Source organism: Lissotriton helveticus, chromosome 2_1 (assembly GCF_964261635.1).
Source record: "Lissotriton helveticus chromosome 2_1, aLisHel1.1, whole genome shotgun sequence".
Classification (NCBI taxonomy): Eukaryota; Metazoa; Chordata; class Amphibia; order Caudata; family Salamandridae; genus Lissotriton; species Lissotriton helveticus.
Genome location: NC_136059.1, coordinates 1,636,634,253 through 1,636,654,619, shown reverse-complemented (window position 1 = coordinate 1,636,654,619; position 20,367 = coordinate 1,636,634,253). Strand labels below are relative to the sequence as shown.

Genomic DNA, 20,367 nt, shown 5'->3' with positions numbered 1-20,367 from the left:
GGTCTCCAGGGCTATGGCCAAGTCCTTGGGCCTCTCGGGCCAGGGTCAGCAGCAGTCTGCCTTTCGCTCCTTTCGTGGCCAAGGAAGGGGCGCCCCTTCACGTCCTGCCAGCCACGGGCCGCAGTCTAACATCCAGAGCGGACGTGGTAACCACTGTGGCAGTGCCAGGGGACAACGACGCGGCCAGCCCACATCCACCTCCGCAGCATCCACCTCAAAGCCCTCCTAGTCCGAGCTTTCAGGCCCATTTAACGCCAGTGGGGGGCAGGGTCCGCCATCACCTCCTTCACTGGCGTACCATCACTTCGGACAGGTGGGTGCTGCAAATCGTCCAAAGGGTCTACTCCCTCCCCTTCGAGGCGACCCCTCCAGCCATGCCACTGCAGTACCACTGCGTGTCGGGGGATCACTTGCAACTTCTGCAAGAGGAAGTGTCGGCCCTCTTGGCCAAGGGGGCCATTGAGCGCGTTCCTGGGCCAGAAGTAGGGTGTGGTTGCTATTCCCACTACTTTCTGGTTCCCAAGAAGGGCAAAGGGGGCCTACGCCCTATCTTGGACCTACGGAACATCAACGGCTTCCTCCGGAAGGAGAAGTTCAAGATGCTGCCTCTGGCTCAGGTCTTAGCTGCCCTGGACCCCGGAGACTGGATGGTAGCGTTGGACTTGCAGGACGCGTATTTCCACATCCTCCTCCTGCCAGCCCACCGGCGTTGCCTGCGGTTCATGGTAGGCCATGAGCACTTCCAGTTCACCGTGCTCCCCTTTGGCCTTACCAGCGCCCCACGGGTGTTCACGAAAGTGATGTCGGTGGTCGCAGCTCATCTGCGCAGGTTAGGGGTGTCAGTCTTCCCCTACCTCGACGACTGATTGTTAAAGGCGGGCTCGCACCAGACAGTCGTCAGCCACCTTCAGACTACGGCCGACCTCCTGCACTTGTTGGGGTTTTCCATCAATGTGCCGAAGTCTCACCTCTGTCCCTCTCAAAGGCTCATCTTCATCGGAGCGGTTCTGGGTTCGGCACAGTTTCGGGTTTATCCTCCCGAACAACGGGTTCGGTATATTCAGGCTCTGATTCCAATCTTTCAGCCTTTATCCCGAGTCTCGGTCAGGTTGACCCTGCGGCTTCTGGGGCTGATAGCCTCCTGCATCCTTCTGGTGCATCACGCCAGGTGGCGTATGCGGGCTCTGCAGTGGGACCTGAAGTTTCAGTGGCCCCAGCATTAGGGCAACCTGTCCGATCATGTCCGGATCTCGGAGGGCACTGCGAGACAGTTGCAGTGGCATCTCACAGACGGCGATTGGGTCAGCGGCAGATCCCTTCCCCAACCGGAGCATGTAGTTGTGACGGATGCGTCCCTCCTAGGCTGGAGGGGCCACATGGGAGAGGCGGAGATCAGAGGCCTCTAGTCTCCGGCGGAGTCCCGGCTCCACATCAACCTTCTGGAGCTGCGGCGATCTGGCTTGCACTGAAGGCATTCCTTCCCTCTGTCCGGGGAAGTGCAGTGTTCACGGACAACACCACCGCCATGTGGTACGTCAACACACAGGGCGGGTGGGGTCGTGGACCCTATGCCAAGATGCTCTGCGCCTATGGCAGTGGCTGGAACATCAGGGCATGACCCTGGTGGTTCAACACCTGGCAGAATCCCTGAACGCCAGGGCGGACCAACTCAACCGTTGGTGCATGATGGATCGCGAATTGAGTCTAAGCACAAGGTCTCTTTCAGCAGTGGGGAGAGTCTTAGTTAGATCTATTCGCCACAGAAGAGAACGCGCAATGTCATGAGTTCTGCGCGTTGGAATTTCCAAGGCGGCACTCGCTCGGAGACGCTTTTCGCCGTGAGTGGAGTTGCGGTCGGTTGTACGCCTTTCGGCCTATACCACTTCTGCCCAGAGTGCTGAAGAAGATCAGGCGCTACCGGGCCCAAGTCATCCTTGTGGCTCCAGACTGGGCATGAAGTTACTGGTATCCCGAGCTACTCAACATGTCAGTCGATCCCCCGATTTGTCTGCCTCTTCAGGAGGACCTTCTGTCGCAGCAGCAGGGAATGGTCCTCCACCCGAACTTGTCCAGTTTCCACCTCCATGCGTGGAGATTGAGCAGCGACAGTTGAGGCCATTTGACTTGCCTCCTGAAGTCTGCAATGTAATTCTGGCAGCCAGGCGCCCCTTCACAAAATCAATATACGCCTGCAGGAGGAACAGATTTGTGGCATGGTGCACAGCAAAGGCTGTGGATACACTCTCTGCCCCCCTTTCTGAGGTTCTCCTCTTCCTCCTTTCTCTTGCCCAGCAGGGCTCTGCTCTGGGCACTGTTAAGGGCTACCTCTCTGCCATTTCCGCCTTCTTAAGGCTACCTGATCAGCCCTCTTTGTTCAAGTCCCCCGTTGTAAATAGGTTCTTGAAGGGCATGTTTCCTCCTGTTCCTTTTGTGATGCCGCAGTGGGACTTGAACATTGTTGTAACTTATCTGATGTGCGCTCCTTTTGAGACACTTCATAACTGTCCTCTTCGTCTTCTCACTCTTAAGACTGCATTCCTGGTTGCCATCACCTCTGTCAGGAGAGTGAGTTCCAGGCCCTTTCTTCACAACCTCACTTCCTTTCTGTCCATCCGGACAAAGTTGTGTTGCGGACGCGACCCTCTTTCCTGCCCAAGGTAGTCACATCCTTCCACATCGGGCAGTCCATCACCTTGCCCACCTTCTTTCCACCTCTGCATCCCTCGAAAGAGGAAGAGAGGCTCCACTGTCTGGACCCAAAACGTGCGCTGTCATATTATCTGGATCGCACACGCCAGTTCCGGGTGGATGACCAACTCTTTGTTGGTTACGTGGGCGCTAAGAAGGGTCGGGCGGTGCACAAACGGACCATCTCTCTGTGGTTACGTCTTGTGCATCAAGATTTGCTACTCTTTGGCGAGGAAGGAGCCTCCTGTTGGGCTGCGGGCCGATTCCACTCGGGCCACGGCGGCTACTACTGCCCTGTGTCGGGGAGTCCCTCTGTCAGGCACCTACGTGCACCTCGCTGCACACGTTCGCAAGACACTACTGCCTGGACAGCCAAGTCCGGAGAGATGGCTTCTTTGGCCATTCCGTTCTCCGGGACTTTCTGGTGTGATCTTGGTTCGCAGACCCACCACCGAGGTTGGTATTGCTGGGGTATCTATTCTAAGGTAAGGAATCTAACACTAACGTGTTTCTTTCAGATGCACAAGTTACTTACCTTCGGTTACGATATATCTGTAAGAAACATTAGTTAGTGTTAGATTCCTTACCGCCCCACCCATTTTCCCTGTTCTGCCAACTGATATCTAGGGTTAAGGACATCCCTTTCAGGGCCCTAGTTTCATGGCACCAGTGTCTGTTTCTATCATGCTCTGCCTTACTGGCGTGGAAAGCTACAGAACTGACGTCAGCGTGCGAGGGCGGCGTCTAAGTACTCCAACGTCATCCCAGCGATCACAACGCCAACGACGGACGCGGAGCTGCAGACGATGCCTACCGATGCGCAGGGGTACTGCTGACGAAAACTTTCCGATCCAGTTTGACGCCTGGGGATATTCTAAGGTAAGGAATCTAACACTAACTAATGTTTCTTACAGATATATCGTTACCGAAGGTAAGTAACTTGTGCATCAGTGTAGGAGGAGAGAGGGTGGTGTATATGTCTGCTAAAACACCATTGTTTTAGATTTGGATTGGGAAGGGTAAATGCAGAGTTTGGTACAGGTGGGTGGCTGGTCACCTAATATATTTTTTTTAAATAATAGGGAGGAGGGGGAAGGTAACACTGAAGGTGATGTGGAAGGGTGGCAGGATACTAGAGGCCTCATTACGACTTTGGCGGTCCTGGAATTGCCGTTGCAATCTGGTAGTCCAATCACCAGCATACCTGGTGGTCGGACCGCTGGATGATGATGCGGATGGTGACACCACAACAAGACCGCCGCCACAACAGGCTCTCAGGTCCCACTGCGGTGGGGTAAGCAGCGGTCAATGGAGGCGGTTCCAGCATCGTACTACAGTTGCAATTATGACCTGCCTTTCTACCAAGCTTTCATTGGCAGGGACACCGCCATGAAAAGGTTGGTGGAAAGACAGGTAAGGGGCAATAAACGGTGCCCCTGGGCGATTTAGCCTTTGGGGACCGTGTCTGGGGGCACATGTTATGCCCCCCCCCGGCCCCCCCCACTACCCCATGTTTACACTGTTGTGTGCGCACTGTGTGCCATGCACAACATGGTGCATGGCACAGTGTACCTGACGTGAAAGAGGCGCTGCACTCCGGTGCCATTTGCTTCAGGCTCTCTCTATGAGCCGACGCATTCCGCCGCCGTAACACCGCCAGTCCCGTGGTAAGATTGTAATGCGGCGGTCAGGAAGCCACTGCTGCGGCCTGGCAGTCCTCCCACCAAAGTCATAATGAGGCCCTAGGTATTCTTTTTTTGGGGGTGGGGGAACATAGGCACTGGAAGTCGGAGTACAGCGGGTGCTGCAGCACAAATAGCCATGCTGAAGTTCAGAAAGAGAATGAGTGATAAGAATGCCTTTAAAAAAAGAGAAATCTTATTACATTGCTGTGCGTTCCAGTACAGAAGTCAAATGTGAGGCAATGTCTTCTAACAAATTGCTGCATAGTCTGTTAATAGGGAGGTTGGTGTTAACTTTTCTTTCTCTGACTGCAAAGTTAAAGGATTTTGTAAAGTGAACTGCGCCAGAATCTTGCCGATTACAGTGAGCGTGAAAGTAAAGGCTGCACGACATTATTTTTTTCCTAATACACAATAACATTTAAAAACCGTGAAAGAATTGTATTTTAGAATATATAATTGGCTAGCAGAGAACAACTGAAGCACATTTTTTGTAATTCTGAAATATGATGGAAGCAAAGATATTAATAGAAACCAATCAATGCACTTGGTGAGGTGTAAATGAAATATTCACTGAGACCAGATTGCCTCACTTTATCGTTTGTGCAAAGTACAGTTTATCAGAAAAACTGTATAACTGTACAGATTGTGGCCATTTTAATGGAAAATGTGCTGAATGTAGGTGACGTTGTTCTACACACCATGCTATAGTAATATACCTGCAACAGTGCACTCCTAAATACACCAGCTACATTTTACACCCCTACCTACCTCTCTCCTTCTGAATACATTTGCTGCAGTTGTTTTCGTGGGTTTGTGTTATTCTCAATCCAAGTGACTTCAATGATTACAGCACTCTAACTTTGAGAATTGTTCCAGCGCCGTTGGTTATGGGAATTGATGGCCAAATGGCATGTCACAAGTTCTTTCACGGCAGAGGGCCGAGGCTGAATTGCCTATGGCTCCCCAGTGACTCCTCTAATACCGGCATAGCTGTTGAACACAGAGGCAAGTGTTTGGGGGGGAGGCATACCATGGGTTCACAGTGATTAACAGATGTTTTTCACCATGGATTCTGAATGCCACCATAGACAACTACACTGTTACCCATCTATATTACCATATATATGCCTAGAGAAACGTAGAGTCTGCCTAACCTGTTTGACGGCCTTGTTGTTTGAAGTCTGATGTTTTGAACTATTTATGTTCCCAGCCTAACACTTTCCCAGTAAAGGTTTGCATTGGTATTATAAGACAGTGTTGATATTCTATTGATTGGAACTACAACTACAAAGCGTTGCAGATGCTGGATGACCTCCGTGCATTCTGAAGAAGTCTTTCTCCAGTATTAGGGGTGTCTTTCATAGATTCACTTGCTTGAATATTCCCCGTCGTCAAAGTGGGAGTCCCACGGTACATAAAATAGTAGTAAAATTATATATATATATATATCTATATATATACATATAAAAAATTATATAACTATACATAAAATATAATACATATAAAATATATAACAAAGTTAAAAGTACCATAGAACTGAATAAAGGCCCATAGAAACCTTAAAGGGAGAATTCACTTTAGTAACATATCATAGTCATTATAATAGTCCACATTCCAGCCAATCAGGCAACAGCACCCTCTAGAACCTTCTCCTCAGAAGCTCAAGCCCTCAGATTTTCTACCGCACGTCGTGTGAAGGGAGTCTCCCTCAGCTCTGCTCAGTTTCTTCAACTCTTTTGCTTACTTCAACTCTAAAGATGTCTACAACTAAAAAATCTTTATTTAGACCTTGTTCATCCTGTGGAAAGCTTTGCCTTTTTCATGAAGATCCTCACAGTAAGTTTATTTACTGTCTTTATCCGGACCATGAAGTTAAGAACTGCAAGTTTTGTTGGACCTTCTCCTCAAAGACACTAAAGGATAGAGAGGCCCGTCTCCTTCTGTGGCTACAGAAGTTGAAGACTTCTGAAGATCCTGTTTCTGACATGGAAAGTGTGTCTTCTTTCCATTCCAAAGCCTCTCTCAAGCGTGGGTCAGAGACTGAGATGCCATCTCCTTTTCTGAAGAGAAAGAAGCTCGTTGACGCTTCTAGATCTGTCTCCCCACGGGATTTGCAAGCTTCCACGCCTACGGGACCTGGTTCTCTGGCGTCGCAATCCCAAGCCGTGCCCTTGTCATCTAAAACGGGCGCCAGCTCGTCGACGCGTCCGTCGACGACTACGAGATCCGTCGACGCTGTGCCAACGTTGACGACCACATGTTCAATGTCTACGAAGACTACGACGACGACGTCTACCTCGTCGTCGACTCTCCCAAAGGTGAGGCCTATTTCATCTATTCTTAAGATATCGTCGACGGCCATTAAACCTGCCTCGTCGACGCTTGTGGCGACAAAGCATTCATCGTCGAAGGCCCCGCCGACGAGTCCTTCGTCGACGGCCTCATCTTCGTCGACGACCACATCCTCGTCGACGGCCAAGACCTCGTCGACGGCCAAGACCTCGTCGACGGCCAGGACCTCGTCGACAGCCAGGACCTCGTTGACGGCAAAGACATCGTTGACGAACAAGACATCGTCGACGGCTGCACCCTCGTTGATGGTTACATTGACGGCAAAATCCTCGTTTACGGTGCCGTCTATGCTGACAATTCCTACTGTGTCGACGACTTCATCTTCGTCGACGGCACGCAAATCTACGTCAGTGACGACTAAGAAAAAGTTATTATCTCCGTCGACGGCTCCATTGCCATCTACATTAATTTCCACTGCCACCTCGTCGATGGGACCGTTGTCGACACAACATTTACTCGCTACAGCAACTACTTTCACGGTGGTTACAGCTTCAGTGGTTAAACGGGCAGTTCCTTTGAGTCCTATGACTGCAACTCTTCCAACGCAATTATTTGAGTCTGCAGAAGACGATTCGGATGACGGTTCCTATGTGAATGACGTTTTTCGTCCTGCATCCAGTCCATCTGAACTCAATATAAAGTGCCAAGAAGATGATGAGGAGTATGAAGAGGAGGGATGTGCTCTCTTTCCTGTCCAGGATGCTCGCTTTGAAGGCACCACATGAAGGAATAACTCAAATACCGTCTTCTTTGGTGACCAACCTGAAGAATATGTTAGATGGTTATAATCGCAGGTTCCCTCCATCTGCTCCTACTTCACCAACTCCTCAACCTTCGGCGCCCACACCCATACATGCGGAGACGCCACAGTCGCCGGTCCATCCGCAGCCAGATACTGATGATGACGCGGATGTCAATCAAGACACTGATCAGGATGTAGATGACGTCCTCGCGGATTGGGATGATTATAGAGCCCAAACGCCATCTATGCCACCGACATCGCCTTTGCCCTCCCCGCCGGTGGACATTGGAAGCTTTCATAACTTAATGGTGCGTGCTGCCAAACGCTTCCATTTAACCTTAGAGATGCAGCAAACGGATTGCTTCCTCTATGACTTCAAAGATCAGCCTCTTAAACAAACTCAGACCATCCCAATTATTGATTTTATTTGGCAAGAAGGCCTTAAACTTATGGCACGACCAAACTCCATCCCAGCTGTGTTACCACGTCTGGACAAGAAGTACAAGGCGCCTGCAGACTCTCCAGTATGCCTTGTTTCACACCCCAAGGCGGACTCCGTTGTAACGCAGGCTGCCCAGAAACGTTCAAGGAATCCGGCCACTCCTCTAACCTCCCCTCCAGACCAAGAGGGACGCGGGTTGGACTCTATTGGTAAGAAGTTTACCACTATGGCTGCCACAACGGTCAGAGCGGCGAACTCCCTGGCCATCCTTGGGTTATACGACCACCAAATGTGGTCAGAGATCGCAGCCTTGATTAACCAGCTCACAGATTCCGTCCGAGCCGAGGCCCAGACGATAGTCCAGGAAGAGGAAAAATCTCTGCAGAGATTATAGATTGCGCTGATGACATCTCTTCAACAGGGTTCAGACAACTTGCTGGAGCCGCTGTCTTACGACGCCAAGGCTGGCTCAAATCTACAGCTTTTCGGCCCGAGGTGCAGGCGAGAATTCTTGACTTGCCATATGATGGTGATTCACTTTTTGGCAAGCATGTTGACGACGCTCTTGAATCCATTAAAAAGGACACAGATACTGCTCGTTCCTTAGGAAGCCTCCAGTACAGGAAACGGCCTTTTCGAGGAGCACGTGGCAGAGGCGGCTCTTCAAATTTTCGTGGCTCCTCCCAGTATCGCTCCTATGGCGACAACAAGCAAAGATACAGCTACCAATCTCAAAATCGCCAGACCGATTCAAGACCTTATCGGAGGAAAAATAATTATAGAGGGGGAAACACCTCCAAAAAGCAGTGACTTCCCCAACAAGTGTTCTCCCAAAACTTCTCCAACTGGTCTCATATCACCTCGGATCGTTGGGTCCTGGATGTCATCTCGAAAGGACATGTTCTCGAGTTTACAACATTTCCACCCACCCGTCGACCTTCTGGTCGCCCCCCCACCTCATTTAAAAGATCTGTTGGCTCAAGTCAAGATCATGATACAAAAAAGGGCTGTCAAAGTGGTCCCTCGGGCACAACAGGGCAGGGGCTTTTATTCCCGCTTCTTTTTAATCAAGAAAAAATCGGGAGAATGGCGCCCCATTCTGGACTTACGAGCCCTCAACAAATTCATCAAATCACAAACTTTCCGAATGTTGACCCTACTGGAAATTTTGCAATACCTCAATCCCGGAGAGTTCCTCTCCACTATCGACCTCCAAGAGGCATATTTTCATGTGCCAATACATCACAAACACAGGAAATATCTTCGCTTCACTGTCGGATCGAAGCACTTCCAGTTCAAGGTGTTGCCTTTCGGCCTTCGATCAGCGCCGAGAGTCTTCACGAAGATCATGGCTCCGGTCGCAGCTTTCCTTCGCCTGCAAGGAATTCAATTTTAGCCTTATCTAGAGGATTGTCTAATAAAAGCTCAGACATGTCAAAAAGCAAGACAGCATACTCAGACCGGTTTGTCACTTTTTCACACCTTAGGCTTTTCTGTGAATCAGGAAAAGTCTCATCTTCGCCCCTCATAACAGAGAATCTTTCTAGGAGCCTTAATCGATTCTCGTCTGGCACAGGTGTTTGTGTCCCAGGAGCAACAACTTTGCATACTCAAGATGGTCGCTTTTCTAAAATTAAAAAAGTCCGTTTCTGTCCGGATCTTGAAATCTTTTCTGGGCATGGCCTCCTCTTGCATACATCTGATCCCACACTGCAGACTTCACATGAGTCATACAGGAAGAGGTAGACTAACAATGGAGACAAATTTCGGGGTCGTTCAACGACAAACTCTACCTGACCCCCCGCATTCAAAAAGCTTTGGAATGGTGGGCTCACCTTCCGAATATCGCCGCCGGGCGGCCCTTCCAGGAAACAGCTCCTACACTCATCCTCACAACGGATGCTTCCTTGGAGGGTTGGGGGGCACACCTCGACGAAATGTCAGTCAAGGGCAAGTGGACGGCAGCTCAACGCAGATGGCATATAAATCGCCTAGAACTCTTGGCCATATTTCTTGCCCTAAAGTCTTTCCGGATACTGATACAAGGCCAATCACTGCTGGTGCGGACAGACATCACCACCAGCATGCACTACCTCAACAAGCAGGGAGGTACGAGATCTCTACTACTTTCCAAACAGGCGCAAGAAATCTGGAATTGGGCAATTCAACATCAAGTTCACCTGACAGCAGTTCACGTGCCGGGCGGCTCCAACACCCTCGCCGACTGTCTCAGCAGATCTCTGGCAGACAATCACGAATGGGAACTCCACCAACCCATTCTGGAATACATCTTTCGCCAGTGGGGCCAACCACAGCTGGATCTGTTTGCGACTCCAACCAACCGCAAATGCCTACGCTTTGCAAGTCGGCATCCCCACAGAGAGTCGAGCGGGAATGCGTTTTCGATCAACTGGTCGAGCGAATTTGTCTACGCTTTTCCCCCGCTCCCTCTCATTCCGTGCCTGCTGCACAGGATGAAGCTTCAACCATGCCAAGTCATACTGATTGCGCCCAGGTGGCCACATCGCCCGTGGTTCTCGGACCTCCTCCTATTGTCCATGTGCGATCCGATACCTCTTCGTCCTATGCCTCACCTGCTCCATGAACCAAGGCTGCATTTACCATCCGGATCCGGCATACCTCCAACTGCATGCCTGGAACCTGAACACAATGAATTTGCAGGTCTGAATATTACTCCGGAGTGCAGGGATGTGCTGGCTCATGCACGCGCCCCCCCCACCATTAAACATATCAACTGAAATGGAAGCGGATTTGTGTCTGGTGTCACAAAGAAGCTCTTGATCCAATGTACGCTAAGCCGGAGCAAATCCTGCCTTTTTTCTCATCTCTAGCTAAACAAGACTTTCTCATTCCACTCTTAAAGTCTTTCTGGCAGCGATTTCCCGCTTTCGTCATGATGGCACTACATCTTTGTATTCCTCTCGGATCATTTGACAATTCTTCAAAGGCCTCTTTCGAATGTATCCGCCTATACGTCGTCCTCCGCCTTCGTGGCGCTTGAATCTGGTTTTATCTCAGCTCCTATTACCTCCTTTTGAGCCAATCCATTCAGCAGTTATGAAATTCCTCACGTGGAAGGTTGCTCTTCTGCTCGCGCTGACATCATCAAGGCGGATAAGTGATATCCAAGCATTTACCATCCAACCTCCATTTCTTCAATTCTCCAAGGACGCTGTTACTTTGCGTACAAATCCAAAATTTATTCCCAAAGTTCCCTCGGATTTCCATCTGAATGAGCCCGTAGTTCTCAGAACTTTCTTCCCAAACCCTCAGTCTCCGGCTGAGCGTTCTTTGCATTCCTTGGACTAAAACCGTTGCCTGAAATTCTACATCCAGCGCACCGCTCCTTTTCGTAAATCAGACCAGCTCTTTGTGGCCTATGGCCGAATATGCAAAGGACAACCAGTCACCAAACAATCCATTACTAGATGGATTTCTTCTGCCATCTCTTTTTGCCAATGCCGGGCCGGAAAACCTCTCTCTACTCCGGTGCGAGCACATTCGACAAGGGTTGTGGCATCATCTACCGCCCTCTTTGCTATAGTGCCTCTGCGCCAGATCTGCAGAGCTGCAACGTGGTCGAGCAGACACACGTTTACGAGGCACTATTGTCTGGAGTCAGCGGACGCCGCGGATGCTGCTGTGGGCCAAACTGTGCTACAAATTCTTTTTAACTAAGGTGAGCCTCTGTTGCTTCCCGCCTCCTGTCATAAAAGGTTTTGAATTATGTCTCAATGTATGCTATATTAATAATACTATAGTGTTACATATCTGGTTTTGAACTGCCTTTTATGACTCATGTATTACTTTACTGCGTTCTACTCTTACTCAAGCATGTGAATCTATGAAAGACACCCCTAATACTGGAGAAGAACATTAGTTACTTACCTGTAAACTGTGGTTCTCCAGTATTGGTGTCTTTCATAGATTCACATGCGACCCACCCTTCCTCTCCTCAGAGGCTCTCTTCTTCTCAAGCACTCATGGTCACTTTGGTGCTACGAAAATCTGAGGGCTTGAGCTTCTGAGGAGAAGGTTCTAGAGGGTGCTGTTGCCTGATTGGCTGGAATGTGGACTATTATAATGACTATGATATGTTGCTAAAGTGAATTCTCCCTTTAAGGCTTCTATGGGTCTTTTTTTTTTAGTTCTATGGTACTTTTAACTTTGTTATATATTTTACATGTATTACATTTTATGTATATGTATAATTATATAATTTCTTTATATATATATATATATATATATATATCTACTATTTTATGTACCGTGGGACTCCCACTTCGACGACGGGGAATATTCAAGCATGTGAATCTATGAATGACACCAATACTGGAGAACCACAGTTTACAGGTAAGTAACTAATGTTCTTAGGTAGCACTATCACTTTACCAGATCCTTACACAATGCTGGATATTTCATAAAGTTCTGCTACAGGACCTTGTACTCTGTTTTTTTTGTTCAGTCTGCTCAAGTTCTGTCTACATTATTCCTCGTCTTTCTTCTGTCTCTGAGGTGTACTCACACCGAACTCCACTCATCATCACACATTTGTCAGTTAATCACAGAATCATCGTGAGCGTTGGGACTCAAGGATATCTGTCATCAGGCAGATACATCACTGCGTGTAATAACACATTTTTAATAATTCCTGGTGTCTTCACTCATGGTGGGATTTAGCACTTCAAGTTCATCTATAACCCACACCTTAAACTGCAGTATTTTTGTGAGCTTTCTACAACACGTCCATGTCATCACTAACCTTCTATTGCAGAAATAGGTTTTATGGCTTCCTGAAGAATGAAACTACTGCAGTGACTGATATTAAGGCATATTCCAGAGCAGAGTAGTTTACCTTCAAGAATCTTTTGTAACGTCATGCAGTAATCTCTTCCTTTGCCTACTCTTCCTTTGAGATACTAATTTCTAGTTTATCCTACCTAATTGGAATGATGAATCATATCATGTGTTGGATATGGTATTGTTTATTGTTTGTAATTGTAGTTCTGTGTCTTCAGTACAATCAAAACTAACCCCTCCAACCAATGACACCCAGCAGGTTCAGGGCACTCATTGTGCAATCTACCATATTCCCTGTCTAGCCTCTACATAAGTGGTTATCATTTTTTTAATTTATTTTTTAAGTCAAATATTTTAGATGTTATTTTTTAAAACAATAATGTGATAAATCTCCCCTTTAAAGTTTCTTGGGATCATGCAGAACTGTCCTAAAAGCTATAAATGTATGAAGACACACACCCCTGGTGAAGAATTGCAGTTACAGGTAGGAAATGTCATCTAAACAAATGCTAAAGGCAGTTATCATTTGCCATTAGTACAGGGGCACCGGCTGTATCATAGATTATCACAGAAGGTTATTTCCAGGTATTTCAGGGCAAGAAGCTCCATCTATGGGAAACAGATCTAGTGAATCACCACAAATAAATATATTTTACAGAACCAAATCACTAAATATATTCCCAGTTCTTGCAGCCCCACAAGTTCCACCCATGTAACTACAGCTTTTTAAAAGGGTTTCGGTTGAAGCATTTTCGTTACACACAAACCTTTTTATTCTAATTTGTTAATTTCATTATGAAACGGCCACTTTAAGTATAACTTTAAGTTTCAGATATATATACATGCTTTGCGCTAACAGTTCTTTCGGTTCTGCGGACCACTGGAGGGGGGGTGGGGGGGGGGGCGGGGGTCTGCCACACCTACACCAGGATTCTGCAACTGTTTATAAACTTTAATATTATCAACAGATTTGTAAAGTATATAAACATAAATCGGATGCTAAAAATTAAGTTGGTAAGCATAGTTGATTTGATGGAAGCAGCACAAGTTCAGCAAATAGAAGCTGGTTTTAATGGCAGGAGACCTCAATTCAAGCATTGGTATGCACTGGCAAAACGAGAGCATGCATTAGGTGCAAAACAGGCAGTCATATGCTAGAATCTAGCATTTCACTTCATCATCTTCATTTCAAATTTTGCAAAGTTTCAACATTCCCATTTTGTATAGTTTTTATTTGTGAATTAAATGGAATATTGTATAATATGTATATTTGCTTGATCTATACCTCTTAATGTATTTTTGTGCATGATTTTGAGGTTCAGCTTGCAGAAATTGCTTATGCCTGTGCCCCTGGTTTCCAGTAGTAATTCAGAGGGGTTCCACAGAAGGTTAAGACTTGCTCCTCTACTCAAAGCATTTGTTTCCCAGTCGCTGACAAAGTATAAAAAAAAGATACCTTAGTGATGTTTGTCATCTCGCTTGCCGTAGCCTTAGTTCATATGATGTTCCAGTTGTAAGTTCATAGGTCATTCTAATAAGGATGAAAGGACTTTTTTCTATATCTTTTGAGATCCCCTTGCAAAACTGCACTTCTAGTAAAAACGTCTTTAGAAAGCAGTAATACTGTTAATTACATTGCATGTCATTGATGCATTTGTAAGTTGAAGCTTAATTTTGAGTGGTAGAATGAGAAAGTCCCTTGAATTGTCATGCAAACGTGCACCCCGTGCCTTGATTTATACAAGAGTGAATCTATGGCCTGTGTTAAACTTTTTTTTGGCCTTAGCACAGACACTTCTCATGCATGTGCACTGAGGACCACTATAGTTATAAAATTGAAACCCACTGCGCCACGTACCATGTGTCCCATCCCCTTTTGATTTGTGGAAGTTGTGAGGAGTCTGGAGACAGCAATCTCCTCAGAAGAACAAGGTTAGCTACTTGATGTGCCCTCACTATTGTTGCCTTGGAGGTGCTGCACCCAAACAATTGATAGTTGTGAGGGCTTCGTTACCCGTTATGTTCTCAATTGTCTCCCACTGGAAAATCACAGCATTACTCCCTCCTGACCACCGGCAAGCAAAGAGTGTGTCGTGTCCGTCTGAGAATGACTGCACAAAGGGGCATGGCTCGCTCACTCAATCGATTATTGTACGTATGACATAATTTTTTTTAATTTAAAAAAAAAAAAGTTTTTATTGAAAAGAAACAAACATACAAATAAACAAGTCAAACTCACAAGGCAGAAACATAATAATACAGTTTCATGGGACCGTGCAGGCAAAGCTCAAAGGCTAGATGAATACAATGCAATCAGATAGAACGGGGGTAGGGGCGGACAAGGAAACAAGCTAAATCATGAAGCGTAGATGACGAGTGAATGCCAATTAGGGGGACAAAGACACATCAGTGGTCACATCCTGTGGGGGGGGGGGGGGGTACAGATATTACCATGATAAGCATTCCACTGAGACCAGATTTTGCTCCATTTCCTGGGCCGTCCCCGGGAAAGGTGCACAGTCTTCTCCCGGAACCTGCACCAGTCCATGTTTTCTTTCCACTTGGATAGGGTAGGAGGTCTATGTGAACCCCAGAGCTGGGCAATGTCCCTCTTTGTGACCATATTTCCAAGGGTCGCCCATATAATCTGCGCTGAGCTGTAATCATTAGGCTCCCAAACGTTCAACAAACAACGCCTGGCCTCGGGCAGCAGGGACACACCCGTGACACATTTCATGACATCATGCACTCGGGACCAGAACCTGACCATCTCCGGGCATTCCCACAATATATGGAGAAAGGAACCAGACATCCCACAGCCACGCTTACATAACCCATCCAAGGAAAAACCCATTCGAACCAGACAAGGCCCAGTGACATACACTCGATGGAGAATCTTAAGTTGGACGAACCTCAAACGGGCAGGAATGGCGACCTCCTTGGGCGAGAACAAAGCAGATTGCCAGTCCTCGTCGTCCAATTCAAGTCCGTCAGCACACCATGTAGCCCGGAGGCAGACCAGCAAGTCCGCTCTGTTATTGATGAGTTTCTTATAAATCAAGGAGATCGTGCTGTCGGGCACATGACCATCCAGAATGCGGTACTCCAAAGAGGAAGACTCAGGAATATCAGCACCCGCAGCAAACACAGACAACAGAGCGTGACGGATCTGGGCGTATCTAAAGAATTCATTGTCATCAAGCTCATACTCCACTCGCAGCACATCAAAGGGCTTGACAGTACCCTTCGACCACAAATCACCCACTCTGCTGATACCAATCATGTCCCATTTATCAAAGCCTTTCGTTTTCCATAGATGGCCCAAGCATTCCGAATCATACAAAGGGGTGGCCCGAGTAAACCTGCCACACCAACCCAAGGCCGCATTCGCATCACGCCACACTCTCACCGCAATCGCAGTGGGACCGGTCAGCGTTCCACGGAGACTACCAGAATACAACGCCCTGCTGAAGGTCCCCCAGGCAAAATAAATCTGTCCATGGAAAACGCCGGAGCAGAGCCCGGAGCGTAGGTCGCGTGATTAATCGCGCTTAACTGGGATGCCCAGTAGTAACGTTTGATGTCCGGGAGGGCTATACCGCCATCATACCATGGAAGCGTGAGTTTGGAAAGAGCAATACGGGCACGCCCATCCCAGACCAGCTCTCTCTGTAGGCTCTCCACTTCACGAAAATAGCCCGAGGCAATCGGGTCAAAGGAATTCTGAAGTGCGTACAGAAATCGAGGCAGAGACATCATCTTAAAAAGCGCCGCTCTACCGAGGGGCGACAGCGGCAACCTACGCCAGCGAGCCACATCAAGCTTGAGCCGCTGAAGGGGGGGCAATAAATTAAGCTCATAACGCCTGGAGGGGTCCAAGGAAACATAAATCCCCAAGTACTTAAACCCGGTCTCACTCACGTGAATCGGAAATCTACGCGGCAGCGAAGGAAGGTCACCAGCCAAAACGTAGACGCAGGATTTAGCCCAATTGATAACAAGACCGGAGTTCTTACCGAAAGAAGTAAGAACATCAAAAAGCACATTAAGGGACTTTTTAGGGGAGGTGAGATACAGGAGGATATCGTCCGCGTATAACGAGACTCGATCCTCAGAATCAGGAGACCATCGGATACCCCGCATAGAAGGTTCCCAACGGAGCAACTCCGCCAGAGGCTCGAGTGCGAGAGCAAAAAGCAGAGGGGACAGCGGACAGCCCTGCCGGGTACCCCGTCCAAGCGTAAAAACGCGAGACACTCTGCGATTAACAACTACCTGGGCCAGGGGATTTTCATAAAGGAGTTTCACCCAGGCTATGAAGCCCGGCCCAAACCCGAATTTCGAGAGGGCCGCCCAAAGGTAGAGCCACTCTATAGTGTCGAAGGCCATGGTGGCGTCAAGAGAAGCCAAAATGGCCGGTTCAGTAAGCGTCTCAGCTCTCGCGAGAACCCCGTGTAGTCTGCACAGATTCAATGCAGTGTTGCGGTGCGGGATAAAACCGGATTGATCTGGATGGATCAAGTCCCCAATCACAGTTACTAAGCGATTAGCCAACAGATTAGCCAAAATGTTGGATTCGGCATTGAGTAAAGAGATGGGTCTGTATGAAGTACAACGATCCCGAGGCTTACCCTCCTTCGGAATGACGACGATGGTAGCGAGTCGTTGGTCCAAGGGGAGGGAGCCAGACTCCAGGGCTTCGAGAAACATATCTCGTAAATAGGGCGCCATTTTGTTGGGTCGCAGCTTGTACAATTCAATGGGTAAACCATTGGGGCCCATCGCCTTACCCGAACGGAGGGAACGAATAGCAACCGCGATTTCATCTACTGTAAGCGGAGCGTCCATCAGGTCTCTGTCAGAGTCAGAGAGGTGAGGCAAAGCAATGTCCCGCAACAGCAAACGAGAGTCTTCCTCATCCCTGTCACAAACGGAGGAGTACACCGTCTCAAAGTGATCCGCGAAACACTGAACGATCCCAGCAGGGTCAGTGACACACTCCCCATCCAGCCCCTCAATCACGGGGACCACACGATTCACTCTTTCCGTCTTGTCCAACCACGCTAGCAATTTACCCGCTTTATCACCCACATCATACAGTCATCCCTGCTGCTCCCTATACATCACTTTCGCAGCATCCGTTACCAGAGCCTTGTAGTCGGCCTGTTTCAAAGCAAGGGAGTGCAACTTGGTGCTAGAGACGCCCAGCCGAAGATCATCTTCCAAAGCGGCTATCTCGGATTCGATGCGCACAATATCCACATTTGCAGCCCTTTTAGCAGCGACAATCAAGGATAAAGACTGACCATGTATAACAGTTTTAAATGCTTCCCATAACGAAACAGCAGAAAAAACAGACCCCACATTGTCTTCAAAATAATGATCAATAGCTTTCACAAGGTCCGAGCGGGTCTTGGGGTTATGAAAGTACCACGGGTTGATAGGAGCCACTCTACCCTCATCACCCGCCCCTACCTCGTATCGGAGCCACAAGGGGGAGTGATCGGAAATACCCCTATGGAGGTGACAAATTTCTCTGATGGGGGAAGACTGGACCGCCGGCAGCAAGAAATAGTCCAGTCTGGAAAGGCTGCCGTGTGCCCCTGAGTGGAAAGTGTACTGCAACTGTGTAGGGTGTAGTAGCCTCCAGGCGTCTACAAGCCCGAAGGTCTCTAGCAAATCACTCAACCACCCCTGCGCCCGGGGTAAATCCCTGGGAGGATGACGATCAGAGGTGCCAGAGACGACCAAGTTTAAATCTCCACCCAGGATCAGAAGCCCCTCGGGAAGGTCCAAAAGGACTCAACACAAATCAGCATAAGTTAAAGCCTGCAGACCCGGGGGGACATAGACTGACAGTATGGACAATGTCTTCCCCTCCCACCGGCCAGTGAGCACAGCATAGCGCCCCCTGTCGTCAAGTCTCACCTCGTCAACTGCAAAAGGGAGAGAGGACCGAATGAGAATACCAGCCCCCCTGGACCCAGAAGTAAACCCCGAGTGGGCCACCAATCGATAGCCGCGCCTATTCATTGCCTGACAAGCGTTGCCTATTAAATGCGTCTCCTGTAGGAGGACAATATCGGGGGAGTTGCGCCTAAGGAACCGCAAAACAATACTACGCTTAATTCTGTCCCCTAATCCATTGACATTCCAGGATAACAGTCTCAACTCGCCGCCCCCCATCCCCGAGAAGTAAAAGGAGCAGGACCCACACAGAACCCCACGATCAATACAAAGGAGAAAAACAATACGATGCCTTGCGAGTAAACAAAAACACACACACACACACACACACACCACCCCCCAACTTGACCCCGTTACTCCCCCCACCCTGCACCCCTGCGTAAGACTAAGAAGCCACCCCAACTTGCAGTGTGCCTGTCGCCCCATTACTAAACTAAGCTACGTAAAGAACCCAGGTGGAGGAAGAGTCCCCATTCACCCCGCCACCCCCCGGCTGATCTAGGCCTAACAAAGACCCAAGTCCAGACTCAGCTGAAACAGCAGAAAAGTTCAGACGCCGGGATCCACAGGTGAAGTCCTCATTCAGCGCCTCCGGGGTGCTCAGTGTGTCCATTTCTCACAGGCAGGGAGTCGAGCCAGTCACTGACATTCTCAGGGCGATCAAAAAAGAATACACGTTCCCGATATTCAATCCGGAGCCTGGTAGGGAACAACAAGGAGTACTTGAGACCCAAGTCGCGCAATCGCTTCTTAACTCCCTGAAATCAAAGTCGTTGTTTTTGGACAAGTGGCAAAAAGTCAGGATAAAAGGAAACGGAGGCATTTTCAAAGTTCACTGGGCCCTTGTCCCGCGAGGCCTGTAGAACAGCGTCCCGGTCTCTGAAGTGAAACAACCGGGCAGCGATGGGCCTCGGGGGTGCGCCCGGCTTAGCCTTCCCGCCGGGAACATGATGAGCACGCTCAACCGCAAAGAACTTGCTGAGTCCAGCGGGAGAAAGATAGTTGGCAATCAAGTCCTCCACCAAGAGGTCGACCCCCATAATCTCGGGATTCTCCGGGACACCAATAAGGCGCACGTTGTTACGACGGGCCTATTTTCATAGTCCTCGAGACGACGAGCCATTTGGTCATGTGAGGAACGCAGATTGCCGATCTCGGCCTGGGCTTCTGTGACATCCGCAGTAAGACTAGAAGTCTTCAAGCCCAATGACTCGACCCTTTCATTGGTCTTCGAAAGATCTGCTCTAATCAGCGTGATGTCGACGGCCACTGTATCGATCTTGGAGGCTAAGGCCTCATACTGCTGTCCCATAGAGGCCTGCATGCTGGCGATGGCTCCCATGACGTCATGCAAGGATGGGTCCGAAGACGCTGAAAAGGGGGTCTTAGGGTTATCCGAGGCACGGGCCGCGGTGCCGGGCGACCCCTTGACCTGCGAGTAGTGGTCCATGATATTAGTCTGACTATGGCCACCACGGAGAGGTGCCTTAGTCTTGCGCTTCTCAAGAGGCTGTCCGGTGGCCATTTTGGAGAAGGGACCCCGAAGGGGTCCTTGCGATCGGGTGAAAATAGCCGGGCGCAAAGTGTCCAGATAATCACAAGACTAGTGCCGATAACTGTAGGCACAAAAGGGCCGAGTGGCAGGCAGGTAGTCGTGCCAGCACCATACA

At 48.8% G+C, this 20,367-nt stretch overlaps 1 protein-coding gene across 3 annotated transcripts in view; it reads left to right on the top strand.

The window, feature by feature from the left end:
- SEC24B (SEC24 homolog B, COPII component) overlaps nucleotides 1-20,367 on the top strand; it is a 722,844-nt gene that overhangs the window by 540,950 nt on the left and 161,527 nt on the right. The window lies entirely within an intron of this gene.